Source organism: Sarcophilus harrisii, chromosome 2 (genome assembly GCF_902635505.1).
Source record: "Sarcophilus harrisii chromosome 2, mSarHar1.11, whole genome shotgun sequence".
NCBI classification, from domain to species: Eukaryota; Metazoa; Chordata; class Mammalia; order Dasyuromorphia; family Dasyuridae; genus Sarcophilus; species Sarcophilus harrisii.
Window position 1 is genome coordinate 229,913,659 of NC_045427.1, and position 23,860 is coordinate 229,937,518.

A 23,860-nucleotide genomic window follows, 5' to 3' on the forward strand; every position below is an offset into this window, starting at 1 on the left:
CAGACTTTGTTACATAAACAATGAAATTATAATGGGCTATAGTCTGGATTGGGGGGGGAATTATTTATTCTCACTAGTTATTGATGATCTAAGTGCAGAGTGGTGAAGCAGAGCTCAGCTAGGAGTGATTTACAAAGAGTTATCAATACTGGATGGAACTAAAAGATGTCTCCAGAATTAGCCACATTATATGTCCACTTTGTGCAACACTAAGCCCAGATAAATATCTGGATTAAATCAATTACCTGGTCTCAGCCATGCACCAACAAACTGTTTAGAAAAGCAGATTTAATAATCTAGGAGAATAATTCATCATAGATAAGATCCTTTAGAGTGCAATTGTCAGCAGAAAAGTCAAAATCAAATGTGATCAAGTTCCATATTTGTCATCTCTCAATGAACTGTAGGCAAATCAGATATGTGTGGAGTCAGTTTGAACTGACTCCTGAGAGCTGATTGTTAAATTTTTAATGGTAGAGTTTACAATATAGAAATTGACAAGTGTTACAAATTAGAGCTTGATTTATTGTTTTGTTGATTTTCTAGACTTAAAAATGATAGAGAAATTGTTAATAATTAATGCATTTTTCTGTAGTTTTTTTTTTTGAGGGGGAATGAGTAGGTGAGTGGGTGATGCTGGTTTTTTAATATTTAGCAGTACATTCCCTAGGGCTAAATTTCTTCAATTTATACATATTTACTAAACAATTTTAAAGTGAAAAAGGGAGTGTCAACACCCCTGTTGTGTCCTTGCTATGTTGTCCCTGCTGTTGGTATCTTTTCTGGCCCATTTTTTAATTGTTTCTGTGACTGGTTAGCAGGTATTTAGAACATGTGTTAAGAAGAAAAATACCATTAGTCCAATCCCCTTCTGGGCTAATTTAGTTTTCTTTTGTTTCCACAGGCTGTATTTCTGATTTCATCCATCTTTCTTGGAAACACTAAAAGAGTTCCTTTGTTAGGAGACAAGACAAGGAAGTTTGGATGACTGTAAATCCATCTCCCCATTGGGAAAAATAAAAATAAAAAAATAATTTTTCGAACCAAATATGGGAAGTGGATGGATTCTGATTAATTTCTTTGATATTTTATTAGTAATCATTGAAATAGAAAAATGTAAAAGAATTAAGTATTTTGCAGTGTGTATTGTTTAGAGAGGCAATGAAATGTAGAAGAGAGAACTCAAGCCTTGGAACCAAAAATGTTTGAATTGAAATCTTGTTTGGACACATTCTGGTTGTGAGGCCCAGAGCAAGTCATCCAATAGGCAACTCTCTCAAAATATAAGCTATGAACAAGTTGCCAGTATGAAGGGCTTTACACACTGGAAAGTCCACTTACATATAACAGTTTAGGACCAAAAAAAGTGTTTTTAGAAAGGGGTACTCCCTTTATCCCCCCACCTCCTGCCAATTGTAAAAGTATTAATATGCGGGGGGGGGGGAGGTTGACATAGGAAAAATTTGTTGACACATGGATGCATTTGTGATTTGGATTGCCTAATGTGAGAGAAAGTTTTTTAATTTTAGCAAATTGTATGAAAGTCTAAGGACCCAAAGGGCCTTTAATTTAAACAATGAAGGTTATTTCAAAATGAAATAATTTGACCAAGGCCCTCTATGAATACAAATTACTGACCTATGCTTTCAAAAAATGTTCCTATCAATTTGTATTATCACTATGATGAATAAGGTTATGTGATGTTATAAAAGTATATCTGAGAATCATATACCCTATTCTGATTTCTTGTATCAAATAATATGGATGGGAGTTTTTTTCTTTCTAGATACATATATATTTATGTATATGTGTATGTATGTTTTGTAGTAACTTATGATCCAGTCTAATTACTGTTGAATTTACTTTTTCATTTCATGTATGTATACTATTTCTGTATTTTATATTATGCATGCAAATTCTTTTTAATTAGGATTCACTTTACTGAAAGAAGCAACCTTGCGGATCAACTCATTCCTTCTTTGTCATGGCTTATGATACTAATAAAAATGTTTTTGATAGATTTAAAACAAAAATACCAAATGAAGTTTATTTCTTTAATTCAGTCAGTTAGTAAGCATTCATCATACCCTTACTTTGTGACAACTTGGAAATGATTAAAAGTGGGGAGAAATGAGAATAAGAGGAACCACAAATGGCTTCCTTAGAAGATAGGATTTTAGCTGGGACTTGAAAGAAGCTTGGGAAAGCAAGACAGAAAAAGGAGAACATTCTATCCATAGGGGACCACTAGTAAATAATGCACTTATACTAGATTTTGGGAGTTTCTTTCAGATATTGAGGACTGTGAGGAATATATGGGAAGCTATAGATAAGTCACACAATAAAAGAAAGCATGGTTGGATTGCAATCTGAATATTTGGAAGGAACTCCTAAATTGAAGAATTCACAAGTTCATTTGGGAATTAAAAATAATGATCTGAAGTCAGTTAATTATCAAAGCATATTGACCTTGAAATTTTTACCTAGCTTGAGGAAAAATAATAAGGATAAGAATTCACCTATATTACCATACACTTATGCCTTGTCAGTTACTGTGGCTGAAAAAAATTCAGTAACTAGTGACCAACCTGATGATAAGCCCGTTAGCACTTATTCAGGCTGGTCCTTAGACAACAGAAATAAGGTCCTTCACCATGACTATCTTTGAAGCCTTTTCTACTTCATAGGACCTGACAAATTGGCTCTTTACTGTCACAAATCTTCAGGAACCAAGGATCACATCAGGAGTCAAGGAGGATGTTATAGAGAATATTACAATAGAAAAGAAATCCCAGTAAAATTAAAACTGAGAAAATAATATTTTCTTCCTTGAGTTTTGAGATTGTGTGAAACAATATTTAGGTTCATAGTCTAGAAGCATTAAAATTGACAGAAGATGAGACAATTGCAGTGTGGTAGGATTTTTTTTTTAAACACTATTAACAACCTCATTCTCCTTTTAGGAGGTTATAAACTTTGGTAAATTTTTCTTTTGGGAAAGCCTTGGAATTAATAGCCTTCTGCTTAAACTGCCTTCATCTGAATTTAATTTCAGTCATTGTTCATATCCTCAGTGAAAAGAAGTATTAGGTTTTTCTTGATAAGAAATGCAAAGGAGATGGTAAAAAGTAGAAATATGTCATTAGCCTCCATTTTCTCTGAATTGGATTCACATTTGCATCTTCATAACACTATAGATCTGGAAGGTTTCTCAGTGAATATATAGTTTAAGTTCCTCATTTTACAGATGAAGATTCTGATCTTTGACTTCAAATTCAGTGCTTTGTTCACATTGCCACCATGAGATGATGGTTTGTGTTATTTGTTTTCTATGTGCACTGATTGTTCCATCTGTCTTGCCATGGGTAGTTTGTAACTCTTGTGATTAAACATGTAATTAAGACTTTAAACAAAATAAGCACAAGAGATTTTGTAATTAGGATGGGGCTGTTACATGAGCAATAGATTTAAATGTCAGCACCACTGGAATTAAGAAAATAAGATGTTCATCTTTGAGTTAGGGGCTGGGAAACATCCTTGTACATTACTAATGGGAATCAGATGAGACCAGAACTCAACATACCCAGTAGTAATTCCTAGCAGCCTTATAATAGATTTGCCCACGATGATTTTTGGAATGATCTGTAGGCTGGCAGCATACACATGACGTGGTGCAAACACTATTATTTCAGCTTGTTTATTGACTTGTCATTTCATATCTTTCTCTTTTCAATGTAGTATTGTAAATCTGACTCATACAGAAAAAGTCACCATGATCCACTAGCCTGTCAGGAGTTGCAGCAATATTATTATGAAAAATACATTCATTTGTCTATATGGAAAGGATTTAAAGGTTGCTGCATTCGTTTGTTACCACAGTCTGAGCACTTTATCATCTAGACACTATTCAGTAGGAAAATTATCTTTTCTTCTCCAGTCCATTAATGGTACTTTTCCAGTCTTGAGAAATATAAATACTGGAGTGTATTAATGAAAATGACGGCCAAAGTTGATATAGTAGGGTTCAGAAAGAATGATTAAGTGGCTTGTTAATTAACTTTTTTTGCCACAGTAATTATAAATTCATGCTCATATTTTAAAGTTGTTTAGATTACTGAGGAAAAGTTAGTAGACTGGAGTGAAAGTGAGGTAAGTCAGACATTCTTTTAATTACATACCATCAACATAACAAAAACATAAACTGAAATTTCAGGAAATATGAAGAAGTTAAAGTGTTCAGAATTTTCTATCATTGCATTAGAACATTATCTGCTTTCAGTCTTTCAGTCCCCTACTTGAATACCTTATCATTGTTAGTAAGAAAAAGTAAATCCAAATATCAATGAATCAATCATTAAATATTTATTAGACTTGGGTAAATGTTGGGAAACATTTTTTTAAAAATGAGAGTTCTATTTTTAGTTAACAGAAATTTATTTTCTCCCCTTCCCCCCTCCTCCCTTATCCCATAGTAGGGAGGGAGGAAACAATTTTCTTTTAACCAATATATATAATCAAGCCTAATAAATTTCTTCATTGGCCATGTCCAAATATATAGATATATGTGTGTGTGTGTGTGTGTGTGTGTGTGTGTGTATGTGTGTGTGTGTTTCATTCTGTTTCCTGACTCTATTATCTCTCTGTCAGGAGGTAAATAGCATGTTGCATCATTGGTCCTTTAGAGTAATGAATGGTCATTATATAGATGAGAATTCAAAGTTGTTTATCTTTACAATGTTGCTACTGTATAAATTATTCTCTTGGTTCTTTTATTCGTTATCAGTTTGTAAAAGTCTTCACAACTATTTATTTTAAAATTTTGACATTATAATATAAATTATTTTTCTGGTCTTTATTCTATATCAGTTCAGAGAAGTCTTTCAATCTCTTTTTGGAATTATTCATTTCCTTATTTTTTTCCTGTACAATAGTCATATGTCATAAAATTCACATGTCACAATTTATTTAGCCATTCTATTATTTTCCATTTTTTGCTATCACAAAAAGAAATGCCAAAATATTTTGCACAAATAAGATATTTTCATCTTTTTGGGGTATTTCTTTTGGGCATGGGCCTATAGGAATTATATAGATAGTTTAACATTCATTATTTAATACTTTTTTTTGTTTACACATGTATAGTTCCAAGTTGTTTCCCAGAATGTTTGAACTCATTCACAAGCTGACTTACAATGCATGCAGGTATGCCAGTTTTTTTCCTCCCCACAGCTCCTCCAACTTTTAACATTAACCTTTTGTTATCTTTGTCAAGTTTATTGATATAATTTGGCACATCAGAATTGTTTTAATTTTCCCTTTTCTAAATATTAGTGATTTGGAGCAATTTTTCACAAGAATTTCTCTACTTAAAAACTGTTTATTTATCTCCTATGCCCATTTATCAATTGGAGAATGGCTCTTATTTTATAAATTTGAATTAGTTCCTTATATATCTTGTAAATAGGACATGAATCAGGGAAACTTGCTACAAGGCATTTCCCCCCCAGTTAATTGCTAAAGATTATAGTCTCAGAAAAGAAACTCAAGACCTTGTTAGATTTCAAGTTAGAAGGGAGAGGGACATAGGAGATGTTTTTAGTTCTGCTACTGACTGAAGACAAGGGATTCTGAACACTATGATCTGGAAAATGAATAACTGGTTCAAAAAAGTATCTGGGAATGGAGTTTAGACTATTGAACTACAAGATATTGGAATGATAGTTTCCTGTCCAGGGTTGGAATATACTAAAACAAAGGTGTGTAAATGTCTTCATGAAATCTTGAGAGACAATAGGGCACAGTAAGCAGAGAGCCCCATCCATCCCCCCCCCAAAAAAAAGGGAAAAAAAAGACTCAATTCTTGCCTCTAACACATATTGACTCAGTGATTCCAAGCAAGATCCTTACTCCCTCATCATTCTTAATAGCTTTCTAAGACTACATTGCAGAAAAGGTGATGACCTTCACTGAGAAGAATTTCCACATGGAGAATTCCTATATTCAGGAAATCCCAATTCCAGTCTCTATTGTTTACAAATAAAATTAAAAAACTTTAAATGGAAGCTTCCTGTGATTATCTACTAAGCTAGATACTATAGAGAATAGGTACACTATAGTAATTCCTTGTTGGAACAACAGAAATGATTGATAGATAGGTAGATAGAAAGACACATAAAGTATTTATTAAGGGCTTGTTATATGTCGGGCACTATCTTTAGTACTGGAGATATCAATACAAAGAAGGCAGTCATAATCTTCAGCACTTTAATGGCGGAAGACAACATGTAAAGGAGTGCTTGAAAGGGTAAGGGAGGGAATACACATAACAGACAAGGCTAGAGATTTCTGAGAAATGAGTCTGGAGGTAGGTAAAAGAAGACAAAATCCCACAGGAAACCAAAGTCTAAATAAAGAGCCAGCAATAAATAAATAAACCCTTAACTTCGAATGTTTACACATTAATATACAAAATAATGCAGAAAGGCAGATTTGACATTGTAGTTATAGTGATGTAGTAAGATGAGAATTATGATGGCAATATGGCTCTTGAGAGGATAATTAAAAGAAGGGGTATAATAATATCACAATTTAAGAAATACTTATGTGATGAAATCTAGGAATGACATTTAGGTAGAATTCAATGCAAGCAGAGACAGAAGGATATTGTTATCCAAATATACTATACAGCATCTATACCAAAAGATGAAAAATATGAGGAGTTGGGAAAGTAGAAGATGAGGAGGAAGGATATGATATTAACAGGGGGTTTAGATTCTCCATGCTTCTGCTGGAGTCCTGTTTCTGTCAAAAGCAGAGCAGCTTGTAATATCTTGACTTGAATTAATGGTAATTTTATTCTTCAGAAAGTAGAGAAAATACATCAAGAAAGAGAAACCAGTTTCTGGAATGCAAAAGAGGGGAGACTTGGGAAGAAGTATCATCTTAGAATTTGTAACAGGAAAAGGAAGGAAAACTGATCATTGTCTGATTTGAATTATAGATTTGGGGAAAGGAGATTTCAAAGATTCAGAGGAAGGAGGGATATGATCTTATGAAATAAAATTTTACCATAGAAGTCAATAAGAGGAGAGGAACTCTGGAGAATGTGATTCCCAAGACACATATAGATAGAATTCCAATATGGAGGAAAAAGAAAATTGTCAAAGAGACAGATATGAATGTAAAGAGAAATAACCAAGCTACTTTGATCTTTAAAAATATGTAGATGCTAGAAACAAGGCTATGTAATGGAGTATGAAACAATGTTCACTGTTTGTAACTCTAATTTCTTTTAAAAAATATTCACAAACCATTCTTCTAATGATATATTTCAGAATTTTGGCAGAAGTTAAAGTCAAGCTCACTAGCTTATAAGTTTAGTGTCCATTTTTCTTACCTTTTTGAAAAGACAGGAAATTTGCCTTTTTTCAATATTTAATTACTACTTGTATTTTGATATTTCAAAGATCACCTTGTTTCATTAAGAACAAGTCATCGTATTTAATAAATGCTTGGTGAATTAAGTTGGGATAAGAATAGGTAATGCCAAATAACCTTAGGAGAGAGAGAGAAAAAGAGATAGGAAGAAGGAAAAGGAGAAAGGAGGAGAAGGAAAAGGAGCAGCTTTCTTGATGGATGAAAGAGGAAACAACTCAGAAACAAAAGAAAACTGAACCCAAGTCAATACAGAAATGTAAAAACTAATAAAGGGGATGATAGAAAGATGCTCTTGATGATTTGGATGACAAACTTTTTCAATCATAAGAAAAAGAAGAAAAAAAAAGATATTTGATATTGATGAAGCTAAAAGAGGCATAAAAGACCTAAAGATTAAAAGTGATGTGCAAGTACTAATAGAATCAATTTACTTTGACATCATGCTTGGCAATAAAAAAAGGGAACAAAGCATGTCAAATTCCCAGATGAGGATAAAATACTAGAGAGAGATGAAACTTTAGAAGATGAAGACAGCAAAAAGGATGATGGAATTTCCTTTAGCAATCAAACTGGCCATGCATGGGCAGACTGAGAAAGAAACTATATGTATGATAAATTGCTGAGTTGAATATTCAACATAATGTGGGGAAAGAATCCAGATATGGTTGGTGGAGGAAAAAGGAAATTTGTCATGAGATCTTCATAGGTTGTTAAGGTAGGAACCAAGAAAATGTTTTTTTCATCAACTTCACAGATATCTGTAAACTATTAAATCACCAGTCTAAACATTTCCTGGCATTTTTATTGGCTGAAGTTGGTACAGGTAGTTCCATAAAAGGTACCAACCAACTTGTTATCAAAGATTTCAACAGACACAGAGAATGTCTAGAGAACATATATATCAAGGAAAATGGCATTTGCCATACATGTTGGTTAGTCCTACAGAAGAACACATGACTATTTCCTACAGTGTGAGATCTATTACTTTTGTTTCTCTGTTACCACCATCAAAATTGGGTTCCAGACCATCATAGATAAGAGAATATAATTTTTTGCCAAAATTAACTGATTTATTCATCAACACTAAGTTTGCAAAGTTTTTTGGAAATATGGATAAACAGGTTTATAATCAGAGTAGAGTTACAATGGCTTTGCCAGTATGAAATAAAAGTTTATCATTTGTCATTTGGTTGGTTGGTCAAAGAAATCTTTGAAAGATGCCTAAGCTATTCACATGTCTATGGAATATACATGATGGGTAAAGGAGATACTTTTTAAAAAGTCACAAAATTTTATAAAATAAAAAATAAGTTAAAGTTTTTATAAGGAAAAAATTAATTTTATTTTATTTTCCTGTCTGCATTCTCTGTTGTTTTTCTCTATCTCTCCTATTGAGAAAACAAATAAAAAACCCCAAATCTATTCAACATATATAATAGTAAAGCATATTGTATCTCCCATTAAAAAGTTAGCTCCTTGAAGGTAAGGACTAATTTTGATTTTCTTTGTATTCCCAATGCTTAACACATAGTAAGTAAGCATGTAACAACTACTTCTTGACTCTGTAAAGAAAGACTTTTCTATTGTTTCTGAGCCTGAAATGAGTAGGAAACAAAAGACCAAAATGACTGTTGTTTCAGTGAAGAAAGAAAGTTATTGTGGACTTCTGGATAGAGGAGAGGTCATGTCCCCCTCTTACATGGTCCAAGACTCATGAGCACATTGTCCAACTCTTATTTTTGTCTCTGTTGTGTCCATTCTTCTCTATTCTTGGATAACCTAGTATTGGAGATTGCTATGACCTGGTGAGTCTCCTCAAAAAGTGAGAGCACCAGAAGTTCCTATACCAGGGTCCTTGCCAGAGGGTATTGAGGGATAAAGCTGGGGGTGAGTGGGTGTTGATATGAGGATGATGGGCAGCAGAATAACTGAGCCCAGTGAGACTCATATTCTTTATACAGTCTTGAATTGGTTAGGCTAGACTTAGTTTGTCTGAAAAAAATAAAAAGAGATTTCTCTTTTGGAAATTTAAACTGAATTAACAGTATGGATGACAGTCAAAATAAGGATAGAATAAGGTTCAGTTAAAGAAAGTCCAGAAGTGCATAAAGTACTTTGAAAATACTGTTATGTAATGTCATCATTGTGGCCATTATTCAATAATTTCTACCTTAGTCCAAGTCATTTGGTTGTAATGCCATCTCCTCAAAAGGTTTTAGGGAAAATTGGCCAGTAAGGCTATCATTTCCTATATTCACACCAATAACCAGGAAGAAACTAGAGGGATTGTAGGTTATGGGTGGAATGTGTAGCAAAGGATTTTTACATCATTCCAATATGTAGAGTCAGTGTTTAGTTAAGATATTTTAGCACTAGAAAAAGTGATATCTATTGCTGATGGATATAAACTATTCATATCTTTATTTTTCATTGGGAATTTACAGTTGGAATTCAGAGAGAGGCATTTTTATCCTCTATGGTTATCCCGGGGATTCTCCCATTATTGGTTATTTTCCATATACTTCAACATTTGACTGATTAATGGGAAGACAGTCATTGGGGGAAGATACTGTTGATGACTCTACACCTTCTTCCGTGTGTGTGTGTGTGTGTGTGTGTGTGTGTGTGTGTTCTTCTAAAGGCAAGTCCTGTGGCTGTACTTGAAAACAGTATCCTTCCTTCTCAAATGATCATTATACCAATAACCACTTATCTGAACTTGTTTTGAGATTCTTCCTCACTACTCTAGGGACATGTTTTAAAGCCCCAAAGATAGACTATTCCCATGAAGTCTATAGGTAATTTGGGAAACTTTTATCATACTCTCTAACGTGATACTATATTCAACAATCAATCAAATAATCATTCAACAAATATTTATTAAAATGTTTGACACTGTCATGTGTCAAGTACTGTGTTAATTCTATGTGCTAGAGATACTCATACAAAATAAAATCAGTCTCTTTAAGAATATATTATGGGTTTAGAGCAGGAAGGGATTATAAACTCACCTTGTTCCATTTTCTCATTTACAGATTTTTTCAAAGGTTCAGAGAGATTAAGTGCCTGCCCCAGATTCATTACGAGGTAATGAATGACAGAACTAATATTAAACATGAATTGTTTTGACTCTAAATTCAGCATTCTTTCCAGAATGTAGTATCCCACCCATGGAGTATGATTTTTGTGGACCTTCAACATTTTATTGTTGACCAATGTAGTCAACATTCATTATTTATCTGATATCATGTCAGAGGTCTGAACATGACATATAAATGACAAATACCTGAAGTAACATTAAAGTGATTTTTTCGCTGTCTGACTTTTCTTATTGACAGGAATGCCATGGCTACAGCTGTAATACACTTTGTCACTCTTGTATTGGAAGTCTTTCATGAGTGAGGTAATATATTAAACCAACTATATATCATGGCATTTGTATTCCACAATTATTAATGAGCCAATGCTCTGTAAGGTTTTAATGAGTAGAACATAAATGAAGAGACAGAAAAAGATATTAGCTTGCATCTCCAGAGTGTAAGACTTTAATTACACTTCAGTCTTCAGGTCATTAGCTGCATAAGTACCTGTGCAGGGACCAATGATCATTCTCTCCTGAAAACAAATGCCTTAGCTTTTACAGATGCACTCTCATTTCATGATCTACTTTGGAGGCAAGAGACATGAAAATAACAGCTTTGCTTGGAAAATGACCATGGTATAATGTATTTTTAAATGTCTTTCAGGTGGAGAAAGAGAGCATCACATAATACAAAGAGAAAGGAATTTTGACTTAGAAGATGGGTTCAAATCTTAGCTCTGCCTTTTAATAACTGTATGACCTTGGTGATTTGCTTACCTCCCCTCTTTGATCTTCAATTTTCCTTTTTGTATGACTAGACTGCTTCCAAGATTTCTTCCAGCTCTAGAATCTCTATTAGTAAGATCTTGCTTGTATAGGGAACTTTGAAGCAAATAAATTAAAATATATATATATATAAAATTATATATAAATAAAACTACACACATATGTGTACACATGTATCTTCTTTTTAGATCATCTACATTTCTCAATGTATTTCCTGTCCTTTTAGCCCTACCTCATCTTTGCCTTTCAGAGAGTTTTTACATAACAAATAATAAAAAGAAGGAACAAAACAGCAAAACTAACATATTGAAAAGGTCTGATATTACATATAATGTTCTATACCCATAATGCAATATTTCTGCAAAGAAGTGGGCAGAGGTGCCTGGAAATAATTTTTAAAAATATTAAGTGTTACGAGTCCTGTGGACACAGAAAAATGGTCTAATTTTTCACATGAAGAAGCAGTCTTTTCCACAACATATCAATATATTAAAATTCTCCATGTTATGGAGAATCAACTGTCTCATGAAACTAACTAATAAATCTAGGTGAGTGACAAAAATACTTATTCCTCAGGCAGTAGAATAGTATTTGACAGTTAAAGGAAAAGCAACTTGCAAATGAAATCCAGGGAAAGCTAAACCATCTGCTTTCCAGCTTCAGAATATACATATAGTCCTTTTTTTTTTAAAACAAGATTAAAAAAAAATGACTGCAGTAATTAAAACAAGTCCCCTCAATTGAGTGTATAGCAAAAACTAAAGTTCATTGTCAAGGAACATCTTGAACTGCTAAGAAAAGAAATAAATGAATGCTTTCCAGGGTTGTTGGAGAGTTCTTGACTTGGACTATACAGGCTTTAAATGAGTAGTAATTTTCCTTTCGAAGTGAAGCAAGCTCAGCCTCTAACGAGTTCCACTTTCTCTCTTCCCAGATGAGCTCTGCTCTTCCTATTGCTGTCAGGAAGATACATGAACATAAGATCTCCAGGTGGCTTAGTTAATTTTTAATTGTCATTTTTATCTCAGTGAAAAATAGATTTGCCTAAGGAGAGAAGAAAGGGGCAGGAAGTCTATGAATGGTGCACAGAGCTCTTCTTGTGTTTAATTTACTTTCTGCAGAAAAAGAAAAAGTTACAGTGTCCTATCCCCCTACTGTTCCCTAACTGTAAATATCATTTCTTGATGCAAAGGCCAGAAGAACAGAGTGGGATTGAATTTCTATCTCCGACCTTGTTAACTTGTAAATGTTATTTCACCTTTTATTTCCTCATCATGCTGACTGTACAATCTCATTATCATCCTCATCACTATCATCCCCTCCAAACTTGAAATCTATCCTTGGGACTATTGGGCTTTGATAAATAAGCTTTCAGCTTCTCTCAGAGAAAAAAAAAAGACCATTTTCATACCATGTTGCCTGGTTTTCATCTCTTCCTCCCTCCCTCCATTTTTCCTTTCCTCCTTCTTCTTTCCTCTTCTCCCCCCAGCCACTTTGAGCTCTGGGCCTCGAATGCTGGGCTTTTATCTTATCTGAACAGGAATCAGGGTTCCAATACATTTATAAGCCATCTGTCTCACATGTTACCCAGCTCCTTCCCACAGCTCCTCTTTATGAAATTTCTTCCCTCATTTGAATTTGAGGTGGGTACTGTTTAGCTTGTTTTTATTTGTGTGTGCCCTAGTACTTAGCACAATGGGGAATATATTCTCTCTTTGCCTTCTGCACCCAGAGAGAGAACTATGGGGGACTAAGTGTGGACCACAACATAGTATTTTCACCTTTTTTGTTGTTGTTTTCTTACATTTTGTTTTCTTTATCATTTTTTCCCTTTTTGATCTGATTTTTCTTGTGCAGCATAATAATTGTGGAAATATGTGGAAATAATATACCTGTTTAACATAAATTGGAATATTTGCTGTCTAGGGGAGGGGGTGGGTGAAAGGGAAGAAGAAAAAAAATTGGAACACAAGGCTTGGCAAAGATGAGTGTTGAGAATTATCTATGCATGTGTTTTGAAAATAAAAAGCTTTAAAAATATTCTGTCTCTTTATCTCTCTCATGGTTTTTAATCTATTTCTTAAAGCTTCAACATTTCCATTCTAAAAATTGGAGAAAATAAAAGTATCTACTTAGGTCACACAGGGCTTTTGTGCAGATTAAATGAGATAAACTTTAAAATACTTTATGAGCTGTTATGGTTACCATTATTATTATCATCATTATCTCATTAATCTTATCTTTATCAATGGGATTTGGAAAAAAAAAGTCCTAGTGATGTGGTGTAGACCTGGGGAATGATATCGTAAAAACCCAATATTAATAGAGACCCCAATATTTTTCAAGAAACCCCAGGCCACCTTAGCTTGGCAGTGGGTAGTTACCTTAGGAATGTAGCACAATCGCCTGTGGCCCACCCTTGGAGAATGAGTATGAAAGAAAGGGAGTTAGTTAGGCCTGATATTGTTCTTCTACCAAAATGTCCTTAAAGGAAATCTGGGTTGTCATCCAAAATTCTGGGCTGCTAACTTGCTTCTGGACCCAAACAATGAGCACTTCTTTAGCTCAAGAAAGGGGGTCATTGTTAGCTCCCATTAATCAATTTCCACCAGGGACAAAGACCCTACAGTTGAAGGACTGTCCCTCCTGCAGAGGAGGTGTACTAGAGCTTATCTTTGTCTGATAGTAACCTTCCTGAGTTAGGCACCCTTGTTGCCATATATTAATTAGCATTCTTTGTTCCTGTACTTCCATCATAGGCTTGTTGATATAGATGTAAAAAGGCCTTCAACTAGGATCTTCCCACTCTAAACTCCACCCTTGTTTCCCTTTTCCTTCCCAGTTTCCAACTCATAAATAATACCCCTTTGCCCACACTTGGGTGATTAACATATTATGGTCAGCCTGTATGCTTTCATGAAATAAAAAAGCTCCTCCTGGTTATGAGAATGCTTTTATAAGTTTTTACATTCTAAACCACTGTCTCAATCTAGTGCTTCATCACTAAGATAATTTGCTATCTTGCTATGTTATTCAACTCTCTTTAATGTTCTGGATTGACAATGTAGTTTAGCATAGAAGTTGGTGAACTATAGTCCAAAAATTATTATTATTAAATAATATAAACTTATATTATTAAATATGTAAAAACTCTTCTTAGTTTAGTTGTTGTTCAGTTGTTTCAGTTATATCTGACTTTTCATGACCCCATTTGGGGTTTTCTTGGCAAAGAGACTGGAATAGTTTGCTATTTCCTTCTCCAGTTCATTTTCCAGATGAGGAAAGTCCCAATTTGCTGCGTATTGCCTATGTGACTCTTGGCAAGCAACAACGTCTCAGAATTCTAAGCAACTTTCTTGGATTCTAAGTTGTCAGAATGAATCCAACCTGAAAATAGTAAAGGGAGATTTCTCATCTGGAAGTTCCTATCCCAGTGGAATCAGGGGTTTAGTCCCTATCTCATTTAGTATTCTCTAGGTTATTGCATGAGTAAATAACTAATTGTTTTTTAATAGTTGAATGAAAATATTAGGATATTTTCATCTTCTGTATGTCCCTTGAAAACATCCTCAATTTAACCCTGATAGCACAGGGCAATGAAGATATGTGCCCCTTCCTGTTTTTGCTTGGTTTTAGTTTCCTCTGTTAGGTTTCTATACTTTGAAAGCTTCTTCCTTTCTAGGCATCTTGGAGATTAAACAAATTTGGGGTGGTGGTCTCTATTATTATTAATTTTTATTAGTCTGTATTACTCCAAGTGATGGTAGGCAACAAGTTAGTCTGTATATTAAACAGATTGAATCCTTTAGAAGTCTATACTGATAATACACTGATTTCTTATCTGTGAGGTCATACCCTGTGAGGCCAGGGCAAAAAGGTGAAAATACTATGTTGTGGTCCACACTTAATCCCCATAGTCCTCTCTCTGAGTGCAGATGACAGAGAGACATGACATATATGTAAAACTTGATTCTCCTATGGGTTGGACTTGTGGTTTGATAGGACTTTTTGAAATGCCCAAGTTTATAGTAATTCTGTCCTTGGCTGTGTAGTTAAGAAAGAAGTGTGTAGCTTGTTATTAGACTTCCAGTTAGAGAAAATTGTATAGATCTCTAACGATGGATTGGGGGTAGGTCAGAGAAATCAGAACTTCTTAATTTTTTTTCACTCATGACTCATTTTCTCCTGAGAAATTTTTGTAGGATTTCACCTCGAATTGGTCATTATTTGTGTTCGGACAGGGCAAAATGTGCATATTGTGTGTTCAGAACCAAAGATGCAATGAAATTGCATAATGCAACATGGGCAAATGCTGCCAGAAGCACCTGATTCATTACATATTTGTTTTTGATTTAATTTTTGGCTGTTGCATTCAAAAACCTTTTATTGTTGCTAAATTTTTCATGACCCCCCCACATTCAGTTACAGAATGCCATGTGGGTTTGTGACCTAAAGGAACTTTAGAATAGAATATGTGGTTGACTTCCCAGCTCTATGCTAGGACAGGTTATCCTTCCTGTATGCTTCTCACAGTTGCCTTATGTTCTCAAGCCATCAATAATGTGACAGAAGGAAGTGCAAAGGATTTGATCAATCACTGGTCCTTCCAAGAAGTAAGATTAGATCAATTAAATATAATCTCTAACAAAAGTTTACTTAGGAACAGGTACTAATCACATATATTTTACTTAAGGTAGGAGAAGAGGTTAAGAAGGATTAGTAATCTGTTTTTTCCTCACTGTTTGGCTACCTATGCAAACTTCCAAAAGAAAAACAAACAAATAAAGAAATGATTTATAATCCTTTAACTTTTGCTTATCCACACTTCCTGAAGACATTTGAGGAGGTCAACAGCCCTTCCTGTCACCTCCCTCCTTTCCATGTATTAAAAATTCCTTCTATAGTAACCTCTTCCCCCCAACTCTGCTGTTCAATCACTATTACTTCTCTCTTCCCAAGCTTGGATGATTAGTATTTAATGCCTTAGAGCCTCTTGTGAGGCAGCTAGTACAAGACTTGCTAGAATGACTTATATTTAGTTCTAGCTACTAATCAAGGCTTACCTATCAATTCAGTAGATATCGAATTTTTACTGCCTGCAATGATCTTCACTCTTTCTTTACTTAATCTACAGTTAGAATCTAGGATCCTTCAGGAAAACTTCTGTAATTTTTAGTGGCAATGATGAATAGGATGACAATTATTTTCATGGAAAAAAAGGGATGCATGAATGTGACAATGCAGAGGAAGCAATTCATGTGTTCAAAAGTCAAGTTCAGAGTAGAAAGAATAGAAACAACTGTTCTCCCCCAAAATGCTACTGTCTAAATTCAGGATTTTAAACTGTGAAAGTCTGTCCATTAGACTAAGGCAATAGATCATTTTTTTCCCCCCACTGGCAAATTAGTTGGCTTATGTTGAAATAGAGAAAAAATAAAACTCCTTAGAGTTTTCTTTTTGTGCTGATGAAAATGGTATTAATCCTAGCTACATTTTAAGGAGGAAAAGTATATACTTTTTTTTTTTAAGGAGGTGAAAGTATATACTTTCATACTTTACCTATCCTTGGATTATGACCCTTGGGGTTGGATTCAGAGATGATGTGGCATTGACCTGGTTTCTGCTTTTAATACTTTAATTCTTATTCTAATTCTGCAATAGTTCAATAGATAAACTTTTATAAGTCATTTATCTAGTAAAATATTAGCTGAATGTTTCATTGAAAGTCACTTTTATTTGCCAATTAAAATATTGCTTTGATCAAGTTGCTCTAATTGGATACAATGCAAAAGAAGAGCACTCTTGAATATTGGATGACCTCTAAAAATGTTTATTGAAATGAAATGACATGTAAATATACATCAAAATCATTAATGTTAGTATGAATGTATGGTGATAGAGCTTAGAGTTCTTTAGTATTTGCTAGGTGAGTATGTAATTTGATTTGTAAATTAACTTTTGTAGTCTTGTAATCTGTCACTTTCTTAGTCATTTAAAACTGCAAATTAGCAAATCTAATGATCCTGCACAGGGATTTGAGGAATTTACCAAGTACCAGGGCAACACTTTTAAACCTCCAGAGTTTATTTATTTTGTTCAAATTCTTAAAGCCCAGTGTCTAATTTCACCTTCTTATTATGAACAATTGTAGTTTTTGTTTGTTTGTTTGGTTTTGGTTTTCATTGCTTTCTATCTTCAGATAACCACTATCACCATCACTACCACCACCACCACCACCATCACCACCATCATTATCATAATAGTATTCATCACACTGATATAGGGTTCAATGCAGAGGCAAATATGTAGCTGGAACCCATATTTAATGCAATCTTTTCCTACAGACCAAAAGACCCTAAATCAAATAACAAAGAATTCAACAGGGGAAAATTAACATTAAGTAGTAACTAAGAATTGACATTGGAAGAATTAAATTACTCTTAGCCCTTTCTGACTATACAGAATGGCTCATGCCCTATTTTGTAGGGGAAGGCAATTAAAAAACATAATTTGAGGTGAAATTTTGTTTCATATTATACCTGGAAGTTCCTGCAGATTCTTCTTGGCTCTCCCTTTTGTTATTCTTTAGCATGGTGAAGAATCTTTTATGTATTTCAGCTCTAGGACATCAGGATCATGGGTTGTTGACCATTCTTTTTTATCACAGAAGAACAATAACATTAGAAGTGTGATGTATTGACTTGTATGTGAAGTGTATTGAAATGAGACAAAGTCTCACTCTCCCTTCCAGTCATTGAAGTTCAGTGGCAAGACAAAAAAAGTCAAAACAAATGGATTATTAGATCATGGATTTAGAGATATTTGGGATCACAGAGTTTGTCTGTTCCAAGTTGCTCATTTTTGACAATTGACAGTTGAGGGATCTGAGGCTCAGAGGTAAAGTGATTTGCCCATTGTTACATAACTAGGAAGTGTTAGAGATGGGATTTGAATTCAGATCTTCTCTCTGCTTATCCCACACTTTATCCAATATGCCTCAGTGCTTTTCACTGCATCAGGTCTATGTTCCTTGAATCTGGGATGCTTGCCAGAAGCTGTTGTAGATGTAATCTACTGAAACTCTATCCTCTGCTAACATGTTTCACCTTTGTTGGCTTCCTTCCACTACTATTCAGGTCCATTGAGACTGGTCTTATACTGTTAACATTTTAGGAGACTACTGTTCTTTAGAATGATCTCCCCAGGGCAACATGCCTTGATCTAATCTACATATCTTTAGCTCTATGTTTAAATAGCCCCACGGTCCTCCTCTGGCACACTCAAGCAGTTAGGGCTATTCTGGGTCACCCCTTCCTAAAAAAGATTCTCAGTTTTTAATAATATATAAGTCAAGGCAAATTTAAGACATTCACTTTTTTCATGTTTCAAGGTACAAAGTAGTCTCCTCTTTCCATGAGTTTCTCTGAAGCTCTGAGTAAACACAGATTCATTTTCTCTTTGTCTTTTCAGGTGAATATGTCTATTTGTGCAAATAATTCCTGGAACCTCCAAAAACGTTAGAGATCATGGAGAAACTGAAATTTTGATCTCTGCCCAGAATCCTTTTTCCTATGGTAAAGCTTCCTGGGATATTCAGAAATCACTGAATATACTTTCTGGAGGGTTATTAGTTCCATTTGTGTGCTTAGATGCCATTTCTTGAGACAGACCGATGGAGAAAGAAGAAAGTTGAAAGAACAAAGGGAAAGAGAGTATGAATAAATATTTTTGCTGTAAAGACCTGGGAATATTTGTAAAGAGCAGGAAAGCAACCAGTAGTTAAGGAGAGAAGGTAAATGAAGCAAGTTCTAAAGGCAAAGGGAAGAGGATATAATCAAGGGCATAAGTAGAGGGTTTGGTTTTTTACCAACAACAATGAAAAAAATAACATAACAATGGTTCCAAGCTTCCTTATATTATCACTATATAAAAAATATAGTGATAATTTAAGGAAGCTTGGAATATATATATATATAAATATATATACACACATGCATACATACATATATATTTATAATATGCTTTGTGTATGTTAAAATATAGATGTATACAAATATGTATATGTATTATAGGATTAGGGACTAGATTTTTTATTTCACTGATTACAGGAAACTCCTACTGCTGGAGCTCAATATCTCTGAAACTTAAAATATGAGAGAGTTGATTATAGTATTTAGAAGGTAATTGATTTCACCTATCAGAGGCTAACTTGAACCTTAGTCTTCTGGACTCCAAGACCATCTCTTGATTTAGTATATCATTTTGCCTCTTATGTATCATATGTAATTTATTTATGCATGTATGCATATATTTACATGAATATATACATATATGCACGTGCACATATATTACAATTTATCTGTCATTTAACATTTTCAAATTGTTGAATGAAAGAAGCAATGAGAATTTAAATAACTTGCCAATAGTCACATAATGTTCCAGAGAAAATGCTTGAACCTAGGCCTTTCTGATAGCCTTCTATCCACTTCATCATGCTGCCTCACATACTACTACTAATAATCCTATTAGTTTCTGACATTTATGTAACAATATTAAGAATAATTGGTACCTTTAGAGAAGGGTCCTGTTTATAAGATTGTTAGAAATTATTTATTTCTGTGGAATTAAGAAGGTGGAAGAAATTGTTCTTAAAGAAATCTGACAATTTTAAAACATACAATAATTTTGAAGACTGTCACCAAACCCTGCTGGAGAATTTCCATCAGAGGTATTAAAAAAGAGAAAAAAAAGAAAATCTGATTTTTACACCTTTAAAAAAATTCAAATGAGACATAAAAAGGAAACAGATATATTACCAAAGGACATAATTCTACCCAAGAACTTTACCACGAGCCAATGAACCCAGATTTGTAGTTCACTAGATTCATAAGCTGGAAAGTCCTACATATTTATCCTTTTAATTAGCACCTTCGTGACACAGAACACTTCCACCAGAAAAGTCAAAGTTCCCAACATACAGTTCTCATGTTCATTTCTTTTAGGAATATTGAGGCACAGATAAGTCCAGGTTCAGGTCTGAGGTCACACATTGCTCAATAAATCATTCTTTAAGATATGCTAACAGACTTCTTTTTCAGAGACTGAACCATAAAGTATTTATTGTGTATATTTATCTTCATCCCACTCAACACTTTTTAAAAAATCTATATATGTATATGTATATATATATAATTTTTAAAAATGGGGAGAATACTACACTAGGAATCAAAAATTAATTCAAATTTTACCTCTATTGATTACTAGTTATGGAGCTAAAGATAGGGCACAACCTTTCTCTAGGAGTTAGAAAACTTTTTAGAGTTATCTATTAACTTATAGGTGAATTATATTTATCCATACCGATAAAATCATAGATCTTTGTGGTATTGACTCTTAAACTTTAAATACTTAGGACAGCATCATAATTAGTGCATATCCTCCCATGTGGATTCCAGGTCCTCTATGCCTTAGTAGACAGTTTCATAAAAAATTCGCAGTTCCAAGTCTCAATATCAAAGCCCTCTTTGGGCTCAAGTCCCAGGTATCCTGGCTTCTCTTAGCTTCCCTGTTAGACTGCCACATTGTACCTGGAATCTTGGCTCATTTGGTAGGGTTTGCTGCTGGCAGCTAAAACTGAGGACAAAATCAAAATCAGAAACGAGAAAACCTCTAGCCACAAGGGCAAAAAAAGAGGAGAGGGTGGGAGATATCCTTCTCTGTTTTGTTCACATACCTATATGCCCACACTATGAGTGACCAGTGTATGATCTCTACTCTCTGGACTCGGCCAAAAAATAGCGAGAGAGACTTTACAAAGTCTGGCAGTTTTAAAAGCATAGCCTACTTTGGTTATGTGTTTTCCAATCTAGGGTGATCTCAAAAAAGAAATCTCTGTCTCTCTGTCTCTGTCTCTGTCTCTGTCTCTGTCTCTGTCTCTCTCTCTCTGTCTTTTTCTCTCTCTCTCTCTCTGTCTCTCTGTCTGTCTCTGTCTCTTTCTCTCTCTGTCTCTGTCTCTCTCTTTCTTCCTCTGTCTCTGTCTGTCTGTCTGTCTGTCTCTCTATCTTTCTGTCTTTTTCTTTCTCTATCTCTGTCTTTCTGTCTGTCTCTGTCTATCTCTTTCTCTCTCTCTCTCTGCATCTCTGTGTCTCTCTGTCTGTCTCTATCTCTCTGTTTCTGTCTCTGTTTCTGTCTGTCTGTCTGACTGTCTCTGGGAGGTCTGCATCACTACTACTAACTTGTCCCCTTTGCTCTTTCCTCCCACACTGAATTAGGAGAAAGAAAAGGGGGAAAAACCCTTGGAAAAAATAAGCATGGTCAAAAAAAAGCCTTGTCCAAAAATATGTCTCTATACCTTTTGTCTATCACCTCTATGTCAGGAGTGTGTACCATGTTCTATCATAGGTCTTCTGAAAAGGTATAGTTAGTCATTTGATCTGATTTTTTTGTCTTTCAAGGCCATTTTCCTTTACATAGTGTTATAAATTGGTATAAATCGTTTTCCTGATCATGCTCACTCCACTTTGAATGGATCAATTTATCTACTCAGAATTCTCTGAAAAATTCTTCAGTCATTTCTTGTAACACAAGGTTATTCCATTACATTCATGTACCACAATTTGTTCCATCATTTCCCAACTGCGTCAGAAGGCCTCAAGGGCTTCTCTTTAAACTCGAGTTCTTTTCTTTTTCTCCTTTAATCTTCTTTCAGAATCATGAATTTTGTTTGTTTTTGATGCTTCCCAGTATCATTTTGTTTTTTAATAGCACCCTGCCTCTATCCCTATTTGTTTCCCTATTGATTTTGATATATTTCTATACCAAACTCTGCAGGCATATGCTTGAATGTTAACCTCTCTTTTGTTCCTTTTGGATAAGAGTAAGATTTATCTGAAAACACATTCTTCCATCTTTTCTTCTCCTTCCCCTTTTATACTCAAATATTCCTCCTTTAATTCTTCTTGTTGATGTAGCAGAAATTGAAATAGTAAGAGACCCCCAGTATTTTCAAGAAGTCACATTTGACTTTGGGAATGATATAGTCCAGTCCTCTGACTATCTCACTTTAGCAATATAACTTTTGGGAATGATGTGGCAACTGTGGAGAATATGTGTGAAAGCAAGGAAATTGGACCTGATATCTATATTCCACTAAGTTATCCTTCAAGAATGTCTGGTTTGTCATCAAAAAGTCTGGGCTATTGCACCTGGACTCGGATAATGAGCACTTAGTTTCATGACATGGGGGTGGGTGTGGGTGTGGTATCATTGGTAGAACCTGCTACCAAACTTTCCACTAATTATGTTGATGTCTTTCCCTCTCTTGAAATTTAGCTTGCTTTAATTGGTGTTAACGATTATAATAAAAGTTTGCTTCTTGACTTAAAAATTATCTAAGCTTCCAAATTCTTTTGGGACACATGCAGAACTCCACTATATTTTGGGGATCCCTCTGAACCCCTGAATCTTACCATTATTATTTGGTTCTTCAAGCCCTTGGGGGGATGATATTTTATCTTCAGGTCTTTTGTTTTCCTTATTTAATTCTCTCAACACATTTTGAAAACATTAAAGTTCTTAAGTGACACTTGTTTCTTCTCCTTGTATTAAATGATAGAGCTTTTTCTAATTGCACAAATAAGCTTACCTTTCTAGGTTTCTCTGTACTCTTTTAGTTGTATTTCAAAGTTTGTTTGGTCTTTTAATTAGAAATTCTTGAAAGTCCTCTGTTCCATTAAAGATCTTTTTTTTCCTTCCCCTGTAAGATTATCCTTAGCTTCATAGTATCAGTTGATATTGATTGTAAACCTATACTTTTTGACTTTTAGAATTAAATATTCCAAGATCTCTTCTTGTTTTTATTAGAAGCTGTCAGATCTTGTGAGATTTTCACTGTGGTTCTTTTGTACTTGAGTTTCTTCTTTCTAGGTAACTGAAGTGTGTGAAGTGTGTGGCTATAACAAGGCCAACAACATTTCAACTGGACATCAACTGAGAATGAACATCAGACATGCGCTTATTTCCATAATGGTGTAATTCAGTGAATGATGATTAAACATTTTATTAGTTAAGAATAATAACGATATATAATGTTTAGATATTAATCTATATATTGTTATCAATTAATTTACACATATAATCAATGATCGATAGACATATTATTATATTAATAAAACCTTATTAGATATGCGTTTATATTCCCCCCACACACAATATATCACCTTCGACTAGATGATGAAACTAAAAGTGCATTTGTATGAGTGGACGCAAGTGTGTGTATGTATTACATATATATAAATATATGTATATATTTATATATATATTTTTTTATTTTTATTTTTTCCCCTTTGATATGGGAGCTCTGCATTTGCCTATTTTATTGCAAAAACTTTTCCTTTTGTGATTCCTTTCATGACAATTGTTTTTGTCCCACTAGATGACAAAGTAGTTGGAACTCTGGTTCTGAAGTCTGGAAAATCCAATTTCAAATCGAGCCTCAGACACTTAGTAGCTATTTGAACCTGGACAAGTCATTTAACCTCTGTCTGCCTTAATTTT

General features: G+C 34.2%; 1 pseudogene; it reads left to right on the top strand.

Moving 5' to 3' along the window:
* Positions 1-8,485, top strand: part of LOC100918167 — a 49,203-nt pseudogene extending 40,718 nt beyond the window's left edge.
* Positions 8,486-23,860: the final 15,375 nt, after the last annotated feature.